This window comes from Mesoplodon densirostris, chromosome X (genome assembly GCF_025265405.1).
Source record: "Mesoplodon densirostris isolate mMesDen1 chromosome X, mMesDen1 primary haplotype, whole genome shotgun sequence".
Lineage (NCBI taxonomy): Eukaryota > Metazoa > Chordata > Mammalia > Artiodactyla > Ziphiidae > Mesoplodon > Mesoplodon densirostris.
In genome coordinates, this window is record NC_082681.1 from 56921824 (window position 1) to 56937926 (window position 16103).

The window sequence follows — 16103 nt, forward strand, 5'->3', positions numbered from 1 at the left end:
TAGAATCTTGGATCATCTTTACCATCATTATTCTGAATTCTTTTTCAGGTAGACTCCCTATTACCTCTTCATTTGTTAGATCTTGTGGGTTTTTATCTTGCTCCTTCTCCTGCTGTGCGTTTTTCTGTCTTTTCATTTTGCTTATGTTACTGTGTTTGGGGTCTCCTTTTTGCAGGCTGCTGGTTCCTAGTTCCTGTTGTTTTTGGTGTCTGTCCCCAGTGGCTAAGGTTGGTTTAGTGGGTTGTTAGTCTTCCTGGTGGAGGGGACTAGTGCCTGTGTTGTGGTGGATGAGTCTGGATCTTGTCTTTCTGGTGGGCAGGTCCACATCTGGTGGTGTGTTTTGGGGTGTCTGCGGACTTTTTATGATTTTAGGCCACCTCTCTGCTAATGGGTGGCTTTGTGTTCCTGTCTTGCTAGTTGTTTGGCATAGGGTGTCCAGCACTGTAGCTTGCTGGTCGTTGAGTGAAGCTGCGTGCTGGTGTTGAGATGGAGATCTCTGGAAGATTTTTGCCGTTTGATATTATGTGGAGCTGGGAGGTCTCTTGTGGACCAGTGTCCTGAAGTTGGCTCTCCCACCTCAGAGGCAGAGCACTGACTCCGGGCTCCTCAATTTGGGATGATGTGTTGTCTATTCCTGTATTCCACAGATGCAGGGTACATCAAGTTGATTGTGGATCTTTAATCCGCTGCTTTTGAGGCTGCTGGGAGAGGTTTCCCTTTCTCTTCTTTGTTCTCACAGATCCTGGGTCTCAGCTTTGGATTTGGCCCCGCCTCTGCATGTAGGTCACCGGAGGGCATCTGTTCTTCGCTCAGACAGGACAGGGTTAAAGGAGCAGCCGCTTCGGGGACTCTGACTCACTCAGGCCGGGCGGGAGGGAGGGGCACGGAGTGCGGGGCGAGCCTGCAGCGGCAGAGGTCGGCGTGATGTTGCACCAGCCCGAGGTGCGCCGTGCGTTCTCCCAGGGAAGCCGCCCCTGGATCCCGGGACCCCGGCAGTGGCGGGCTGCACAGGCTCCCCGAAGGGTGGTGTGGGCAGTGACCTGCGCTCGCACACAGGCTTCTTGGCAGCAGCAGCAGCAGCCCCAGCGTCCCACGCCCGTCACTGGGCTCCGTGCTTTCAGTCGCTACTCGCGCCCGTCTGTGGAGCCCCTTTAAGCAGCGCTCTTACTCCCCTCTCCTCACGCACCAGGAAACCAAGAGGGAAGAAAAAGTCTCTTGCCTCTTCGGCAGCTCCAGAGTTTTCCCGGACTCCCTGCCGGCTAGCTGTGGCACATTAGCCCCCTTCACGCTGAGTTCTCGCCACCAGCCCCAGTCCTCTCTCTGCGCTCTGACTGAAGCCCGAGCCTCAGCTTCCAGCGCTGCACGCCCCGGCGGGCGAGCAGACAAGCCTCTCGGGCTGGTGAGTGTTGCTCGGCACCGATCCTCTGTGTGGGGATCTCTCCGCTTTGCCCTACCCAGGTATGTGGGGAGTTTCTTGCCTTTTGGGAGGTCTGGGGTCTTCTGCCAGCGTTCAGTAGGTGTTCTGTAGGAGTTGTTCCACGTGTAGCTGTATTTCTGGTGTATCCGTGGGGAGGAAGGTGATCTCCGCCTGAACCTGAATTTCTTATGTTCAGCTGCTTAGCTTCCAAATTTTGAAGTGGATTTACATCCATCATTTAGAGAAATGCCTGTGATTAGTTGAAACAGAGACCACATGAAAAATGATATTTCGTGGGCACATTTAAAAAGAAGTTAAAAGCCAGAGTAACAAACAAATGAAACAAATAGATTTCAACCTTTAGAAAATTAATAGCTTGGGATAAGATTAAGTCGTACAGTGAATTTAATTATAAGTTATGAAAATGTATTAATATGTAATATTATCATCAAATCTCTAATATAGTGAATGTGTGCAGAACCTTGTGTGATAATGCATTGCTATGTTAAGTGCAGTTTCAGTTTTGTGCTGATACTTGAAAAACAGTAGTATAGGTTATTGTAACTGTCTTTTCATTCTCAAGTTATCTGTATATTGTAATTAAATGAATTCATATTTTCAGAACACCACAATGATTGGAAAGTAGAACCTAGAAATCTATTTATCACAATTATGACAACATAATTGCAATTGGGCTTTTACCTGTAAGATCAGTTTACAAGCTCACTTTTAAAGATAGAAGATTTTTTTTTAACTTAGACATTTAAAACTATAAATTATAAATTATGTTTTTTAGATAACATTTTATGGCAATATAAAAAAGAGATCTAGATAATATATTAATTAGTTTTATGGGACTGATATATATATCAACAAATATAGATACTGACAGCCAATTATATGGGACTATACAGTGAGAGACTTCCTGACTGTATACTATTATTCTTTCTTTCACCAACAAAAGGTCTCATTTGGAAAGAAATTTCATGCCAACTACTGATAATCAACTACCTTAGTCAAAATGGAAAAAGAGATGACCTGCTTTCACCTGGTAAACTTTTAAATGCCATATCAACATTTGGGGTGGGATTTCTTTTTTAAGCATGAAATTTGTTATATTTTTATTGGTTTGTTCTGTCTCTTCCACTGTCTCCCTATCTCTGCAGTTGTTACTATACTACACAGTGGTAAATTATGTGTAGCTATATATTTTAATGCTGCAACACATTGGATCAATGATTGAACAGACATTATGAACCGATACCTGGTATGTTATGTTTAAATATATCAATCCTTAGAGGTCTACACTCTGCTGCAAAATCTGTTTGGATAACTTACTAGTGAGTATTCATGAAAATGTTTTCACAGTAAGATGTACAGGTTACATTGCTAGATAATGATCTGTACCTGTGGGTTATCCAAGAGTGTTTGGAAATGGAGAGCCAACATAAGGATGCCGTGCATCTAGTAAGATGCTGAATGCCAGCTATGCTTTTTCCACTACATCATGATGAAGATAGTGCTACTCACCCAATAACAGCCATCAGACTTTCTCTCTAAATTATCTTCCTAGAGTCCCTCTCCCTATATTCTAGGACATTAAAGAAATCCAAGAAATCCATGAATATTGGAAGACAGAGATTGAACTAGAATCTTTTACAAATGTAATGTAACATAGGGGGAAAATGGCATTAGGCCATATGGACTTAATAAAACTTTGAAATATGTTGGTTACATAATTCTCTCCAAAGGGAGATTTTAGGTAAGGACCATAGACACTCCTTTTTTATATTTCCCTTTGTTGTTTCTCCTGCTTTATTTCCTATAAAATGGTATTCATCATTTACATAAACACAACGTGCTGTTCATTGACCAACAACCCATCAGAAGAACATCCATAAGGATGAAATTAGGACATTTGCATTGATTAAAGAAATAAAACAATTTGGAATATAACCTGGAATTAAAATCAGTTAAGGGACCTAAAATACACTTAATAGTACCAGCTTCTTTTATATATTTTTATTTTTTATAGAAAACTGGGATTGTAGAAAAATTCTGGATATAAGGATCAAAGACAAATTGTTTACATTCTCTTTCTCTAGTAATGTGGTGTGATGAGCATTTGACAGTACACATATAGTAATGAACAAATAAATATTAATTGATCAACTACTATGTGCCCAGCACTCTTGGTGCATTTATGAAGCTTATGCTTTGAAAAAAGAGATAACACATACAAATATGTAATAAAGTTCATTTTGAGATACTATACTCAGAAATTCCTAATTATCAAGTGATCCTTTTAGGAAGTTTGAGTAAACCTGCAGGAGATAATTGTCTAGAGTTTCAGGGTAGAGTTAGGTCAATGGACATGGCTGCTCAGGACGCTATGAAATGTGTACTATCTCCAGAACAACTTTTTATATGTGAAGAGAAGTCCCGCCCTTGGAAGATCTCAAGGTCAAGTCTCTTTGTAGTTGGTAGGCAGTCATAAAAGCAAAGTAGTATAGTGAAAATAGCACTGGACCTAGAACTTGAAATTTGGGTTCTAGTGTTTTTTCTTGTACTAAATAATGTGGGACCCTGTACACATTACTTAATTTTTCTGTGATTTTTGTTCCTCATTTGTAAAGAGGTGCTTGGGAAGAGAGAGGTATGTTAAGAGAAAGATATGTTGAAAATAGGTGACCTCTTTCCAGAAATAAACATATGTTATTCAAAAACACAAATGATGATATTTCTGTTATTGCAAATAGATGGAACTATCTAGGGACCCTGTGTTCAGCAGCACTGACTATACACTGAATAATAAAGGAAATCATTGACATTGACTATGACTGATGTTGTGGCCATTCCATAGAAGCAGGGTGGATTTCCCCATATTCAAAATGTAGTTCAGATGTCAAATGATGAAAACACATACACACACCAAGAAGGTATTTTAAAAGTTTCTTGCTTACATAATGAAGCTTTCTAGAGAGAACAGGGCGATTCCCAAGCTGGCCTGAAAATGGCTTGAGAGGTCAGGGAAAGGAGATTGGCTTGGGGTGTTTTCATGTGATTAGCGATTGAGGTCAGGTTTAGGGTTCTTAGAAGCAGTTCAGGGTTTGTGTGGTTTTAACTTCCTTCTGGTACCAAAAAGGAGAGAACACTGCAGCTTTCTTGTCAGCTTGCTCAGATGTGGGATAGAAGGGGAAAGGACGAGTGGTGGGACTTGAAACCTGTCAGCAGTGAAACATCAAAAATGATGGCAACCTTTTTTTATTACACACAGGAATGGTGCCTCCTAATGTCATGCAACTTGGAAGTCCTGAATTTATTTTAAAAAATGTTTTAACTTATATTTGTATAACATTTTGTTTACATGTGGCCTTCTTAGTTTCATCTCCTGATTTTATAGATGAAGACACTGAGTCTTTGAGAGGTAAGTTTCTCGTCTATAATCATAGCTAGTAATATAAAGGTATCAAGCGTATTATTACAAATGCTCCACAATTATGGAATTACTATGTTTGAGTATGCAATTATTATATTGGCTAGCAAACAAACAAACATATAATTCCTCATTCAAATGTTTGTGCTATAGAGCTAAGCAACATGTTTTTCTACTTCTGCAGTTTATTCCACAAACCATTACTAAGATGCTATTGTATTCAAAGCATTTTTCTAGGTGCTGAGGGAATACAGAGATTAATGAAAAGAAACTTCTAGGAGCTTATTGTTTAACACATTGTTTGAATAATCATTTGGTGATGAATTTGCTTAGTATAGGATGCAAATATAGATAATCCAAGCCCACAGAAAAGACTCTATAATGTTAATTTATCATAAATTTAGTTGTAATCTTCTTATTTTGCATTCATAGATTCTACATTAATTGCTCAGAATATATTGATTACAAGACCTATGCCCACAGTAAATCAGCAGCCCAAATGTTCTGAAGTTTGAGTGAAGCCACAGTTAATTATTAGAAACTGTGTTTCGTATTACAAATTATAATATGGTACTAAGTATAATACATTCTCAATTTGTATGTTTCAAGAGATAGATATTAACTGATAAATCATTTAAATTATTGTCTGAATTTTTATGGTAAATATTAATCTATATTTCCAAATGGCATTTTGATGCCAACAGAAGTACACTAAAATCCTTTTTTATTTATTGGAGTACAGTTGCTTTACAATATTGTATTAGTTTATATTGTACATATACATATATCTCCTCTTTTTTTGATTTCCTTCTCATTTAGTTCACCTCAGAGCATTGAGTAGAGTTCCCTGTGCCATACAGTAGGTTCTCATTAGTTATCTGTTTTATACATAGTATCAATAGTGTATATATTTCAATCCCAATCTCCCTAAAACTCTTATTTTTATCATTGTCATTTTATGGCATATATAAATATATTTATTTTTATTTATTAATTTATTTATCTCTGCCAAAATAAAATTTAGGGCCAAAGTTAAAATGTTCTTAGTAACCTAATTTGGATTTGTTTGACATTGGAAAATTAAAATACTAATATTAGTGTGATACTAAAGAAGTTTTCTATAATAAACAATAGAGGAGTTACTTATTTTACTAAAATAATTGAAACAAATATCACAATTGATGCCTCTGTCAATCTAGTCTAGTCAATAAATATCTCAGAGTGTGGAAATGGCATGCCAATCCTTACAGTATTTTAGTTTATGTGAAAGAGAATTACAGCTAAGTAGCATTAAATTAAATTATGACTATTCACAACGAAAGATATTAAAATAACATTGTGATTTCAGGATTCAGGAAGTTATTATGGCAGAAACTTACCATTCTTGGAAGCTTGAATAATTAAAAGTAGAAAATAAAGTGTATATAAATATGGTAACAATAGCAAGGAAATACCATATTTTATCAAATCTAGAATGTCATCAATTATAAGATGCATTATATTTTTATGCCAAGAAATAAAAATATTTTACTTGCTAAACTCTGACATACCATTAATTTTAAGGGGCATCTTGATTTTGGGGATGCTAAAATGTGAAAAAAATCAATGAAATATGGTTTATCTTGAAATCTTCGAACATTTTTAAATTTAGCAATATTCATTTAATGGAGCTCTGTTCTTGATCCTCTATAAGATTTGATGATTAAGATACATTATGGATCTTATTAAAGTCAATATTTCTTGTAAGTCTGTACATTTACAACAATGTTTCAAATGAAATTTTTAGCATGAACAAAAATGAGATTCATAATATGGATTCATTGTGTATGTTGAAAATCTTGCTCCCTCCCATTTCCTTCAGTAGTTGTGTTTCATATCATGACTTCGAATAAATTGCTTCAATTTGCTTTAGCTACCTGATTTAGAATTTATCTTTTCTGTATTTTTGGTATGAAATCACAGCACTACTTATTATGTCCCTAGGTTTTAGAAATACAGGGAGAAGCAAGAGGCACATAGATTATGGTGAAAGTTCACTCATTATGAAGTGATCATTATACAGGTTAAGTTCGGGATCTAAAGGGAAGAAAATATGATAGAAAGTGATGAAAAAAGTTAAATCTTCTTTCCTCTCAAGAATTCTCACACTGAATCTCAAAGCTATGATACTCATTGAAGTACTCTGGAATGATCACTAAGGAGTATGATTCCAGAAATACCATATGCTTTCTATGAAACAATTAGGGTAGAAATTACCTGTTTCCTGGTTCCAGGGCTATTAGGTTACAATCTATAATTAAATGATCAGGTTTTTAAAAGAAAATTAATTTGAGAACTAATTGGTTTTTAGATACTGATGTTCACAGTACAATTCATATTTTTTCTAGAGGTAAATATTGAATCCCCTTGGCCCTAGAGAAGACCTAACTCAAAAAGAAGACGTTTTCAGAAATAATTGCCTCAAAAAGAAGCAGGAGGAAAGTAGGACAGTGTCCACTTTATGTCTTTGGTATAGGAGACATATCATTTTTAAAAATAAATTTATTTATTTACTTACTTACTTTTGGCTGCATTGGGTCTTCATTGCTGCGTGTAGCCTTTCTCTAGTTGTGGCGAGCAGGGGCTACTCTTTGTGCAGTGCATAGGCTTCTCATTGTGGTGGCTTCTGTTGTTGCAGAGCACAGGCTCTAGGTGCACAGGCTTCAGTAGTTGTGGCACATGGGCTCAGTAGTTGTGGCTCATGGGCTCTAGAGCACAGGCTCAGTAGTTGTGGTGCCCGGGCTTAGTTGCTCCGCGGCATGTGGGATCTTCCTGTACCAGGGCTCAAACATGTGTTCCCTGCATTTGCAAGTGTATTCTTAACAACTGCGCCACCAGGGAAGCCCAACATATCATTTTTTATAGCTTGTCTTTCTTTCCCTTTCACAAAAAAATGTATTCTCGTGTGAATTTTAGAAAGACAAAAAAATTATAAGAATAACCCATTTGAATATTAGTGCCATTGTCTATTACATATGCTATCTCTCTTCTCTTTGCCATGGTGGTCCATATCTATACTATCAGTGCCATTTTTATGTCTTACTTTTCAACTGAGTCTACTACTGGGTTGAAGAGATGTTAAGCAAAATGAACTGTGAGAGGACTAGATCTAGATCTAGCAGTTGGGGCTTCCCTGGTGGCGCAGTGGTTGAGAATCTGCCTGCCAATGCAGGGGACACAGGTTCGAGTCCTGGTCTGGGAAGATCCCACATGCCGCGGAGCAACCAAGCCCGTGAGCCACAACTACTGAGCCTGTGCATCTGGAGCCTGTGCTCCGCAACGAGAGGCCGCGATAGTGAGAGGCCCGTGCATGGCGATGAAGAGTGGCCCCCGCTTGCTGCAACTAAAGAAAGCCCTCGCACAGAAACGAAGACCCAATACAGCCAAAAATAAAAATAAATAAATTTAGATCTAGCAGTTGGAGCAGGAAGTAAGTTGAAATTAAAACCACTAGGGACTAGTAGACATTGAGAAATAACTAAGAGAAGAAGTGAAAGAATATGAAAGGAAGGAAATTAAGTTTCTCTTTGCAACAATATAAGAATGCTTCTCTACGGTTCATTTACTTATGTTCCATGCATAGAAATGCCTCTTTTTGAGGAGGTGAATCATGAAATTGCAAGCATGAAATAATTGTCCCTTAATGAATCTTATTCCTTTAGAGTTTTACTGAAATACAACTTCTATTTCTGCTGTCCCTAAGGCAACACAAAATCTCTTGTTTTGTTAAAGACAGCTACGTTTAGGGTGTTTTGTTTTCTGGAGTTCAATTGTTGCTGTATTCTTTTTTTAAAAAAATAAAACATGCCAAAGTTAAAAACAACATGGCTCCAGGAGAAGCATTAGAGAAAGCTGCATAGCTGAAAGTAAATTAAAAAAAATTATGAGCACAACATGATGCTAACACCCAGTAACTGTTTTTGTACTCTGTGCCATGCCTGCAGGTCAAGAGCAATCTCTTTTTCAGCCTGGTATTTCCCCCTATTCAAATTGGGAAATGAGTCTCCTGTGATGTTACCTAGAAGTACTATCACCCTTAACTCACTTTTTTTTTAAATCATCTTTTCCCTCCTGAAATGCCATGTTTGCTGTGTCTTTTATTACCAATGGGCCATTGAATGGCATGTTAGTCTATTATTTGCCTGATCAAAGAGGAAAATATGCGTGTGTGGGGTTTATGAGAAAAAACAAACAGTTTTTTATATAAAGTCAGACTCATATCTAGATGCAGTAGACAGGAACCTTCTTACAATTTGAGTTGCACAAGGAAAGTGCAACTTAAGTGTCCATCAACAGATGAATGGGTAAAGAAGTTGTGGTACATATATACAATGGAATATTACTCAATCATATAAAGGAATGAAATTGAGTCATTTGTTGAGACGTGTATGGATCTAGAGACTTTCATACAGAGTGAAGTAAGTCAGAAAGAGAAAAACAAATATTGTATATTAATGCATATATGTGGAACCTAGAAAAATGGTACAGATGAACCGGTTTGCAGGACAGAAATTGAGACACAGATGTAGAGAAAAAATGTATGGACACGAAGGGGGGAAAGCATTGGGGGTGGTGTGGTGGTGCTGTGATGAATTGGGAGATTGGGATTGACATATATACACTAATATGTATAAAATGGATAACTAATAAGAACTGCTGTATAAAAATATAATAATAAAATTTAAAAAAACCTGTTCATCACTGCTAGTCATTAAGGAAATGCAAATTAAAGCCACAATGAAACACCATTACGCACCTATGAGAATGGCTAAAATTAAAAATAGCACTGACACTTGGTAAAGTGTTGATGGGGTTGGAGAGCAAATATACATTGCTGCTGGGAGTGTGAAATGGTGCAGCCACTCTGGAGAACGGTTTGGCAGTTTCTTACCAAGTAAATATACACTCACCATATGAATCATCAGTCCCTCTCTTGGGTATTTGCACTAGAAAAGTGAAATTTTCAGTTCACACAGAAATGTCACACACTGGAGACAATCCAGATGCCCTCCAGCGGTGAATGAGTAAATAAAGTGTGGTATATCCATACCATGGAATAAGTCAGTGATAAAAATGAAAGAACTGCTATTGATACACCAATAACTTGGATGGATCTCAAAGGCATTATGCTGAGAGAAAGAAGCCAGTCTCAAAAGGTCCGTTTATGTGACGTTCTCACAAAGAAAAATCTCAGGGATAGTGCACAGATCAGGAGTTTTCAGAAGTTAAGGGTGGGAAGAGATTGTGACAACAAAGAGAGTGCAGAGGGAGGTTTCTGGACTGGTAGAATTGTTTTGTGTTCTGATTGTAGTGGTGGCTGCGTGAATCTAGACCTGTGTTAAAATGCATTGCATTGTACACCAAAAAGTCAATTTTACTGTATGATAATGTTTTTAAAGTAAAAGAAAACCAATTTTAATGAGTTGGAATTTAGTTGAATATGAAGCCTCATAGAATTTGCCATCTCTATTTCTGTTGAATATAAAAAAAAAAATTGAGCTGCTGCATATAAAAAAAATTTGAATAAAAATATTTTTGGTGTATTTAAAAAAGAAAACAGAAATAGAGTCACAGATGTAGGAAACAATCTAATGGTTACCTGGGGGGAAGAGGGGGAGGGATAAATTGGGAGATTGAGATTGACATACACACACTACTATATATAAAACAGATAACTCATAAGGACCTACTGTAGAGCACAGGAAATTCTACTCATTACCCTGCAATGACCTATATGGGAAAATAATCTAAAAAAGAGTGGATATATGTACATGTATTACTGATTCACTTTGCTGTACAGCAGAAAGTAACACAACATTGTAAATAAACTCTACTCCAATAAGAAAACATTCCAGTGACCTGACTTTTAATCACTATACAACACTGTCTCCAACAGTGAAATATAAAAATGAATAACATTTTCTGGCAATTGTCTATTGATAAATTATTTTATGGTCCTACCTTGAATGATGCCAGGCATGGTGATTTGTTAAATCAGAAAACATTTATGTTTTCTATGGATATGTAAGTGATTGATAAAAGAATTAAAATTCTTAACAGTGTTCTTCTGGTGGTACAATGAAAGCCAAAAGTATAAATTTCCAATGACAGAATGTCAGACATTATCACAGGATAGTCTATCAGACAGAGTGCAGGTAGAAAATAGCTGATAATCCCCAATTTAAAAATTTCAGGGATTAATAATAAAGGGCCTATTTACAAAGCTGTAAGCCTGCCATAAAAAAACCATAAGGGAAGGTGCAGGGTTCTGGGATTAGTAACACGGGGTTAGGGGTGAACATGTCAGTTACCTTCCTAGGTCTGAAAGGTCAAAGAAGAAGGAACAGAGAGAAAAGGAACTGTGTAGGGAGAGCTTCCTGATATGAGTTGTGACCTTTAGTCAAGGGTACAGACAGCCCATGGAGTCTATAGGGAGAAAGACAAGAGAGTAAATTTGCCACCTTCATTCTCCTCACACCTGCTAGTCTCCTACCAGGGCTCCCCATTAATCAAACCCAATCCAAAGCTAAAGAACAAGGGGGCTATGTTCATATGATTCTTGCAGGTAAGTCTCCTGGAACACAGGGTAGGTTATAGCATGGATGTATAGGATGAATGAAAGAGATCCAGAGCTGATGGTAGTGTAAAAATTTTTTTTTAAAATTTCTATAACAACTGTTAAGTCACATCACTCTTTTTCCCATATAAGGCCAGCTCTGCTTCTCAATAGTGCCAATAAGAGCAAGAAAATATAAAAGAGGGTCATGGTTTGGGATTTATCTTATTTGTTTAAATAAATCACCCACTAAAATTCCAAACTTTCAAGTCTGTTAAGGTCCACACCGTGCCACACTTATTTGAATTCTTGGAAGATGAGTGAAGACTCAAGTTTCTCACCAGACAGGTGCTATTAAAATTCAAGACATTGGACTAGCATCATTGAAATGATGCCTCTGGCCTCCACTCTGACCCAAGGTGCATTGAATATAGATAAGTAAAACTAGTGCTCTGCCTGGTTCCCATTACATTTGTATGTTGTGGAGTAGCTCTGATAATACATAATATTCTTATGCAGAGTTAGAACACAAATGAAGTTTCAGCCTCCAACTGTTTGTCACACAGAAAAAAAAACCTGCTTCATTATTTGCTGAACATAGTAAAACTGGTTTGACATAAGTTAAATTGGCTGATGCTTTCTTAAACTTAATTTAATTAATTAATTAATTTATTTTTGGCTACGTTGGGTCTTCATTGCTGTACGCAGGCTTTTCTCTGTTTGTAGCGAGTGAGGGCTACTGTTCATTGTGGTGCACGGGCTTCTCATTGCAGTGGCTTCTTCTGTTGTGGGCTCTAGGCACGTGGGCTTCAGTAGTTGTGGCTTGCGGGCTCTAGAGTGCAGGCTCAGTAGTTGTGGTGCATGGGCTTCGTTGCTCAGCGGCATGTGGGATCTTCCCGGACCACGGCTTGAACCCGTGTCACCTGCATTGGCAGGTGGATTCTTAAGCACTGAGCCACCAGGGAAGCCCTGGTTGATGCTTTGTGATGATTTGTTAGATCACTCTATGTTATAGGTGCCAATTTCAACACCTGGAAAATGAGAAAAGATATTATAAAATATTAATGAAATTTGCACACCTTAAATCCCCAATATCCAAATGAATATTTACTCCAGGTTTTCACATGCTGAGATCTGAACCTTCCATCTTGATTAGTTCTCAATTTCTTCTGCTGAGTTTTATATTGCTGAAATTAATAATGCCAATAATTATATAATCAAGCAGGGATACTAATAATGGCTGTCAGGCATAATGTTTTGAGAAGGTTGGCTGGGAAAAGATGAGGATATAAGACAAAGGATATAAAGCTATTATAATAGAGGCTCAAAGGAAATTGAACATGGCTTTAGAAATTATTTCAAATGAGGGAGTTTTGGGGAAAAGAATCTCAAAACCCAAACCTCTTCAATCAATCTTATTAGTGATAGTTTAATTACATTTAATTTTACTTTGATGAGCACTGGACATTTTATTTACATTTAAAACTAATTCTTGGACTTCCTTGTGTGGCTCAAGTAAGAAAAAAGTTGTATTACTTACATTATTCCATTTACAGACTTGCTATAAAGCTACAGTAATCAAGACAGTGTGGTAGTGGTGAAAGGATACATGCAGACAAATTGAATAAAATAAAGATTCCAGAAATAGACTCACACAAATAAACTGATTTTTGAAATAGATGCAAAGAAATTCAATGGGAAATTGATAGTCTTGTTAACAAGTGGTGCTGAAAAATTTTGAAGACCATATGAAAAAAAAATTTCTATACTTATACCTCACATCTTTTGCAAAAATTAACTCAAAGTTGATCATAGACCTAATTATAAAAATAAAAGAATATAAAACTTCTAGGAGAAAATCTGCATAACCTGTGTTTGGCAACGAGCTTTTAGACACAGCAAAATCATGAGTCATGATGGGAAAACCCCAACATATTGGACTTTATCAAATCTAAATGCTTTGCTTTGCAAAAATATGTTGTTAAGAGAATGACAAGACCAGGAGTGAAAGACTAGGAGAAAATATTTTCAAATTATATACCTGATGAATACAGTCAAATTTGTATCTAGAAGATACAAGGAACACTTTAAACTCAATAATAAGGGGAATAAATGAAAAAAATGAATAAAAGACCTAAACAGAAAAATATATACTAGTGGCAAATAAATATATGAAAACATACACAACATCATATGTCATTAGACAAAAGCAAATTAAAAAAAAACATAATTGACAACACCAAATGTTCACAAAGTTGTGGAGTAGCAGAAACTCTCATTGTGGGTGGGAATGCAAAATGGGACAGCCACATTGAAGACAGTTTAGTAGTTACTCATGAAGTAAAATACAGAATTACCGCAATACCATCAATCATACACTGAAGTATTTACCCCAGTGAACTGAAAATTTATATTCACACAAAAACCTGTACATGAATGTTTATAGCAGTTTTACTCATGATCACCAAAAACTGAAGCAACCAAAATGTCTGGTTTTTACTTCAATAGGTGAATACCAAAACAAACTGTGGATATAATTCTAAAGAGCATATTATCCAGTAAAAAAAAAAATTAAGTGTTAATTCATGCAACAACATGAATGAAACTTAAATGCATTTTGTTAAGTGAAAAAAGATCAAAAACGCTACATATTAAATAATTCCATTCATATGATATTCTGGAAAAGGCAAAAATATAGAGAAAGAATATAAACATGTGGTTTCAGCAGTTTGGAGGGGGAGTGGTTGGTTACAAGAGTATGCACTGGCGATTCTTTAGGGTGATGGAATTTTTCTATGTGGACCAATGTGATAGATACATAACACTGTATTTGTCAAGCCACATAGTACTGAACATCACAAAGACTGAACTTCAATGAATGCAAATTTTTAAAAAATAAAATAAAAATCAACCAGTAGGTCAGGGATCCAAGGATGAAATGCAGAATCTAACTGTATTAAAATAGCATGGGGACCCGGAGGAAGATGGCAGAAGAGTAAGACGCGGAGATCACCTTCCTCCCCACAGATACATCAGAAATCCATCTACACGTGGAACAACTCCTACAGAACACCTACTGAACACTGACAGAAGACCTCAGACCCCCCAAAAGGCAAGAAACTCCCCACATACCTGGGTAGGGCAAAAGAAAAAAAGAATAAACAGAGACAATAGGATAGGGACGGGACCTGCACCAGTGGGAGGGAGCCGTGAAGGAGGGAAGGTTTCTACACACTAGAAGCCCCTTCGCGGGCGGAGACTGCAGGTGGCGGAGGGGGAAAGCTTCGGAGTAGCGGAGGAGAGCACAGCAACAGGGGTGCGGAGGGCAAAGCGGAGAGATTCTGGCACAGAGGACCGGTGCCCTCAGGCACACACCAGCCCGAGAGGCTTTTCTGCTCGGCCGCCGGGGCGGGCGGGGCTGGGAGCTGAGGCTCGGGTATCGGGTTTCAGTCAGAGCGCAGGGAGAGGACTGGGGCTGGTGGCAGGAAGAGAGCCTGAAGGGGTTAGTGCACCACGGCTAGCCCGGAGGGCGTCCGGGGACAGGGTCTGGAGCTGCCGAAGAGGCAAGAGACTTTTTTCCCTTTTGTTTCCTGGTGCGCTAGGAGAGGACATTAAGAGGGCTGCTTGGGGAAGCGCCGGAGACAGGCGCAAGCCGCGGGTAAGGCGCGGACCTTGGAGACGGGCATGGGACGCTGGGGCTGCTGCTGCCGCCGCCGCCGCCACCGCCGCCGCCGCCGCCGCCGCCACTGCCGCCGCCGCTGCAGGCCCTGTGTGCGAGCGCGGGTCACTGTCCACCCTGCCTTCTGGGGGGCCAGTGCACCCCGCCACTGCTGGGGTCTGGGGACCCGGGGACGGCTTTCCCAGGAAAGTGCACGGAGCGCCACGGACTGCTGCAACGTCACGCCGGCCTCTGCCGCCGCAGGCCCGCCCCACACTGCACGCCCCTCCCTCCCCTCTGCCTGAGTGAGCCAGAGCCCCCGAATCAGCGGCTCCTTTAAACCCATCCTGTCTGAGCGAAGAACGGACACCCTCCGGTGACCTACGCGCAGAGGCGGGGCCAGGTACAAGGCTGAGACCCTGGAGCTGTGAGAGCAGAGACAGGGAAATCCCTCTGTGCAGCCTCAGAGGCAGCGGATTAAAGCTCCAAGGTCCATTTGATGTGCCCTGCGTCTGTGGAGTGCATGAATGGACAGCGAATCATCCCAAATTGAGGAAGTGGACTTTGAGGACAAGATTTAAGACTTTTTCCCCTTTTCCACTTTTTTACAATGAATTATCCCAAATTAAGGAGGTGGACTTAGAGAGCAAGATTTCAGACTTCTCGCCCTTTTCCTCTTTTTACAACGAATTATCCCAAATTGAGGAGGTGGACTTGGAGAGCAAGATTTTTGATTTTTCCCCCTGCTCTCTTTTTGTGAATGTGTATGTGTAATCTTCTGTGTAAGATTCTCTCTGTAGAGCTTTGCTTCCACCATATGTCCCAGGGTTCTATCTGTCCATTTTTTTTCAATAATTACTTTCTAATTTTAATAACGCTACTATATTTCATACTTTATTCTATTTTACTTTACCTGCTCTTTCTTTTGTCCTAACTTCCCTTCCTCCCTCCCTCCCTCCACTCCTCCTTTCCTTCTTTCTTTTTCTTTCCTCCCTCC